General features: G+C 43.3%; 1 protein-coding gene across 1 annotated transcript in view; it reads left to right on the forward strand.

The window, feature by feature from the left end:
• Window positions 1-6,672, forward strand: part of XK (X-linked Kx blood group) — a 33,243-nt gene that overhangs the window by 17,626 nt on the left and 8,945 nt on the right. The gene's annotated exons all lie outside the window — the stretch shown is intronic.

The raw sequence follows: 6,672 nt of genomic DNA on the forward strand, positions 1-6,672 counted from the left end.
AGAGACAGTGTCAAAAGCCTTCCGGAAGTCCAGGAAGACTACGTCCACTGCTACCCCTGCATCTAATGATCTGGTGATCTGATCGTAAAAGGCCACCAGGTTGGTCTGACAGGACCTGCCACTGATGAACCCGTGTTGGTTGCCCCTAAGCATGCAGTCCCCTGCTGGCCCCTCCTGGACGTGTGCTAGAATAGTTTTCTTGAACAGCTTGCCTAGGATGCATTTTTCCTTTTCTGAAATTGCTGCCAGTTTTAGCACAGATACACCATAAACACAATTTAAGGAACCCTTTTGTATCTACTTATATATATAGTAGAAACTATACATGATTTTAGTCCAAAGTCATTATAAGTCATTGGGCTGGGTCCCAGCAAGGTCAACAGTGTTTCAAGCTATGATGACCCCACTGTTAAGCACTGCCTAGTATGTGTGTGTACTTCAGATACCCACCACACAGGATCTATGTGCTGGTCAGCCCCCCACTCATGACAGGAACTGGGTATTCCTGTTACAAGTCCTGGGAACCTCCAAAAAATTATGTACAGATGAGGCACAGGGAAACCTGATCCGGCTTCAGCTCGTGGAGGGCTAGGCCACACTAATCATATGCAACAGGCTAAGGAAGGGGGCAAGAGAGCTGTGGGGGCAGCTCAGCTGTGGGAGTGAAGAGGAAGAAGTCAAAACATAGTCAACATGGTGGCTCATGTAACAAAGCCTGGCCCCAAGGGTGGCAGTCATGCCCCCGGTGGCTGCTCAGCCCCTGTTTCACACTGACTTTTAAGCATCCTCCCATTCTGCTCACCTGCTACACCTTGATGTTAACATGTATTTAGAAATGGGAGGCTGCTCCAAGAATCCCTGAGCCAGTCATGGGCTAGGTTTTAATCACTCAAAGCCTTAAGGGCAATTTTGTGGCCCCCTCATCTCCCCTTCTAGTCACTCCCATGCCTTGCAGATGTTTCTAGTCAATCAGTTATACCAGTCAGTCTAGTGGACTCTTGGCCTGATCTACCGGACTTTCTCAGCCCCTCCCTAGGCCCTGGGCTCTCTTGCCCCATCTCAGCCTCTCTCTGGGCCCTGGGCTCCATGGCCCCATCCATTTTGGTCCCTCCCTGGGCTCTCTAGCCCTTTCTCTGCCATGCTCCTGGGCACTGGCCTTATTTTCAAGCCTCCCTGTTCTTCCTCTGCCCTGCCCTGTTACTACCAAGCCTCCAGCCCTGTCCCTGGGCTTATTGGGACCTCCTATAGTCTCCGCTAACTACCAGTTGCTGGGACCTCCACCTCCCCTCAGTCCCATCCTAAACTGCTAGTGTAACCCCAGCCCTAAGGCTGTATTACCTGCAAGCTTTCTTGTTGTCCATGAGGAGCCTTTCCCTATAGTCTGCACAGGAGCTCCTCTCACATCAGCCTTCAGGGCCAGACTACCTGCTCAGCTCCAGACCTGGGTTTATGTACATCCTAAGCCTGGTCCCTTGCTGGTCAGGTGACTCCCTTGATTGTGCTTGAGCTTTCTCAGCAGCCTTTCCTCCTCTTAAAGTAACTGGTGCCCTAAGTGCCCTGTTATACTCACCATGAGTAGAAATTGAGTTGGCACTGAGGGGAACTGTGCACAATGGGCACTACCATATATCTTATTCAGGTGGGCTGCACTTGTGGTGTGGGCTAAGATCAAGGGTAAGCGCTGCACTGGTCTGTTACTCAAACCGAGATGGATTTAAATGGCATTGTGTAGTGGAGGGTATACCCCTGTCCAATGCACTGTGGACAGGTTGCCCTGTGAGAGTCTTGTTATTAGCTTCCCACTGGCCAGCTTCCAGTGAGAGGATCTCAGCTACGCACCTGCTTTACGGAAATAGGGAGCTCCTCCCTAGCTTGCTCCTGTGGCCTTTGATTAAGGGCAAGTGAGACTCGGGGACATTCAAACCCCAAGCCTCCAGGCTTTGGCTGGCATGTAGGCGTGTTTGTAGATGACACGAGCTTTCCCATTTACGCTTACACAACTGCATTTGTATTTGCACGATTGGGATTTCCTGCCACTGTTAAAGTCTTTTCAGCACGTTGAACTCACACGGCTTGGATGTGTTTTATGTTGTGTCGAGTTCACTTACCTCGCTCCAATCTATACATTCGTGTCATGGTGTAAACATGTACATATGTAATGTCCACCAGATGGCTTTGTCCACCAGATGGCTCTGTAGCTTTTTTGTATTTCACCCCTTTGTCCACCAGATGGCACTTGGAATTGGTGAGATGCAGAAGCCCCATCCCAGGGTAGGGGTGGCAGGTGCCACAGACCTCTCCTCCTCTTCTCTCCAGCCTGTGCTGGGGCCACCTACATGAGATGCAGCCATCATCTGGCAGGGCTGGAGCCTGCGGGTCAGGAGTGAGGGGCAGCAGCAGGGCTGGGGGGCTGTGGTTTGGCACTGAGGAAGCAACAGAATGGACAAAGAAAGGCAGGGTACCGGCATGTCACTGCCCTCTCCTGCGTGACAGATCTACAGGTCCCAGTGGTCTGGGCTTGGCACAGTTTCCCAAACCAGGGATCACTGTCTTGTCTCGGGGATTCCAGGTGCATAGTGTCCTTTATCCATCAAGCCAGAGTCTCTTCTAAGGGGAGAGTTTCTTAACACTTGTATGTGTGCACTTCTTACCAGTCACTCAGGTGCAATAAAACCTTTTTTTGCCAAGGAGCAGAAATGCCTGTCTCTGGGTGGGAGGGAGGAGTAGGGAGAAAACCCCTCAGCCTCTCCAAAGAGACACAGCTCAGTGGCCTGAGGAGGTGCTATCAGGTACTAATTGCCCTCGTTGAAATGTAAAAACTTTTCACTAAAAGCAGAACTAACCCATTCAGCCAGTGTGGGGAAGAAGCTGTTCCTTGCATTTTTAAACCATTGGGAGATACAAGGGATTTTTGCCCCCATAGGAAAGCTTTGACTTTTCTATCTATCTATCTATCTATCTATCTATCTGTCTATCTATCTATCTATCATTGGGTGTTAGGGTCAAAGTAATTTTACCTGGAAACTTTTCCCGCAGCCCTGTGTCCAAAAAGTGTTATTCAGACTGAATCCTCCACATTACATAGGGCAGACCTCATATTATAGCTTTTATGCCAAACACTGACGTAATATATTTGTTCTCCTTATCTCACTCATAAATAACTCCTTCTTACACTGAACCCCCCCCAGAAAAAACACTGCATGTAACTAAACTAAAATAAACAGAGAACAAATAAAACTAAAATAAACAAAGAGAGCTCGCCGATGTTAGCATGTTTGGTAGGGGTTTTCTTATAGCCTGTTATCATGAACAGGTTGTGACATAAGCCAGGTATTTGTTAGTCCGAACACACAGCATTATTCAGATATTAACACACAGCATTATTCAGTTGCCCACCTATATATTTAAAACTCCTTTGATCATTGCCATTTAACTGTATGCTTTGGGTTAACATTATCCACCCACCCTCTCATAACAAAACAATTCAAAAGAAAGAATAGCTAAGGAACAATATGCTGGGAAAATTTCTCTCAATCCTGTTTTCCTGATCTCCAGCTATTTTCTTTTCCATAGACAGCCTCTTTTCTACCTTGTATTATATCACTGTAATGTCTCCTTTCAGCTTTTTTTGCTTTTTTTCTGCTCTCTTCCCCTCGTCTCTGTGCTTTTACCACTCTGCTTCAACTTTTGTCTTTCTAATTCATCCTATTTCCATTTTCACTGACATCCTGCCACACTTTTAGCTTCTTTCACTCCTTGGAGTCTCAGAACAGCAGACTCCCTATGCCTGAAGAAGGGTGACTGCGCCCAAAAGTTTGCCAAGAGCTTTTTCCCAACTACTCAGTTGATTTAATAAAAGATATTACATCTATTAAAAAAAAAAATCTAGAACTCTTGGTTCTGAAATGATACCTTTTATTAGACCAACTGGGAAATCGCAAAGAAAATATCCTTTATTTTATATTTATTTTATTTTATATATCTACTTAAAGAACCTTGCCTGCCTTTTTGTTAAAAGGTTGCACCTTCTCAGGCCGAGCTGTGTCTGAAGAAGCTGAGGGGTTCACACAAAGATTCACGCAAAGAACCTTGTCTGCCTATGCCCTTAGACCAACAGGGCTACAACCTACACCCCTGGAGAAGTTGAGAGGTTTTCTCCCTCCCCCCTCCCACCCAGAATTGATCCCTGGGTTGGTCAGGGGTCCCCATGGAAATGGTACCAAGCCTGGACAGGTAGGGGATGCTGGGAACTGTAGTCCTGTCACACAGGAGCTGCTTGGTGGAAGCAGGGGGAGTGTGATCCAAGCCAGGTTGGTATTTGGCTCCCCCTGCTGGAATTTACAGGGAATTGTACACAGGACTAAAGTCGCTCAAAAGTGTGTGTCGCTCAAACACAAACACAACACACCAAAATAACCCAGGTTAAAATTTTTAAGCCGCAGGATTAAATGACGTGTTGTGTACAAATGCCCATGTCAATGGATTTGGGAGTATCTGAAGCCCCAGGCTGAAAAATACAGGGTGGAAGATACTTGCTGGTTATAGCACTACAAATGGTATTTGAATAATTGAATGTTGCTCAGTCAAGAGGATTCAAAACTGATTTGACTAATTTGACCTGGAATACAAAAAAATTTGCAAAAAAGAAATGTATGTTTGCCCAATATGGGCTGTGGGTTTTATAGTTATGCTTAGTGCTGGGTGCATTTAATCAACTCCATAGTTGGTTTCCGTTACTGGGCACATGATGATTTTGGCAGCAGTTTAATGAAGGACAATTTATTTAGTGAGGTTTTCTTGTACATCTTGAATATCTTGTACATGAATATAAGCTTTTTTTTCCCCGTGCTGTTTTGTATTGGAGTAAATACAGTAATTTATCCTATAAACTGGCAAATGTTGATACAGAAGTATGGATATATGGAGAATTCCTTGTCAGACATTCCATTCTAATTTTTAAAGATGTTTGATGACATAATAGTCATTTAAAATATGTAGGGAAAATCCTGTTAATAGGTTACTTAAAGATCCTAGAATATTTCTTCTCTTTCAAAGTCATGCTCAGATATTAATTGCTTCTAATAGAAGAAACTCATTATCATGATTAAATAGTTACAAGAAAGATGTGAATTAGTAATGAAACATAAACTAATTGAAGTCTGCAGACAGAACTGGTTGCTAAGCACTAAATTTAAATAATTGACATTACCAAAAAGAGAAAACTCAATCTGATTTATCTGATACAATATAAAGTTCTGTAGTGTGACCAAGTAGCTTAATTTCTTCAAACTCTACAAAAATGACTGAATATTTTTTATTTTAGTTAACTATTTTGCAACTGCAACATTCCTTCTAATGAAAAAAGGCAAACACTAAGATAAAATATTGCCAACCTGTGTGCCTAAAATGAGCCTCCCAAATCTAGTTTTGATCACTTAAATAAAACTGGTCTGATTTTTCTGTCAACAGAGCTGTACATGTCCTGCATTTCTAAAAGTCAAGACACTTACATTTTGGTGCCTACTTATAAGAGTTTTCGCTATAGGCACCCAGGTTTGAAAACATTTTCCTAAATTATTTTATTCAACTGGTGCATATTTTCTTAATGTAGAGCTTCTATATTCCCAATATTCAGCTAACAGAGCGCTTTAGAAAATGGTATTTTATAGTAACAAAAAGCTTATATTCCTATTTCAAACAGCAGCGCCTTCATATATAATATGACCATGAATGGTGACTTCAGGTAGTATATGTCAATGCATAACTCTAGCCTCCATTTCCTTTCACTATGAGAGGCAGCACTTTACTGTTACATATGCCACAAAGCTTTGCAAAGAGAGTGAGCAATCTCACTGAAGGTGACAAACATAGGTGCCTAACTCCCAGTGAAATAGATTATATTAATGGGAGAGAGGCATCTTAAAACTTTGGAATATTTGAGCCTTAGTGTTTTAGTATCTCATCTATAAAATTAAGATAATATCAATTCCCTATCTTGTGGGGTGCTGTCAGAATAAATACATCAAAGACTGTGAGGTACTCTGATGTTTGGTGATGTAGGTAAGGTGAGTGCCAAAATCAGATAATGCACAACCAACCAACCAACCTTGGAAAAAAATCTTTTGTCTTTCTTTCCCTTGGATAAATGGGCATAATAATAGCTTTGCATATCTTTGAAAGAGTGAAGTATTAGTGCAACATATTATTTTGTTAAAATAGATACATGGGATTTTTTTTAAACAAATGCCGCAGGCTTTTTCACAATTTGCAACCAGATAAAAGTGATATCACACATAAATTGTTCCGAACTGTGATTTTTAACAACAATATCAGTTTATAGCTAGCTGATGATAACTGATAGGTAGCTGATTCTACAACTGAAGTGCATTACTGCTGAAATCCCACGATCCAAGCATCATCCCAAAATAATCTTTTCACACTAGATACAATGACAAGGTGTGGACATAGGAATGCTTGTAGCCCTTTCAAAAAGGGACCATTTCAGTAGGGCAGCAGCTGATACCTTCTAATTCCATAAGGTACATATGTGTTGACAGTGGAGGGGCACAACTCCACACCACCGCAGCTACCACATTACTGCTGGGCACTGACTCAGGCCCAGCTGCGGCCCTGCACCTTGCTGTCGGCACAGAAACTGGGGGGGGGGGGGGG

The sequence above is a fragment of the Gavialis gangeticus genome, unplaced genomic scaffold, assembly GCF_001723915.1.
Source record: "Gavialis gangeticus isolate Ggan-Ray unplaced genomic scaffold, GavGan_comp1, whole genome shotgun sequence".
NCBI classification, from domain to species: domain Eukaryota; kingdom Metazoa; phylum Chordata; order Crocodylia; family Gavialidae; genus Gavialis; species Gavialis gangeticus.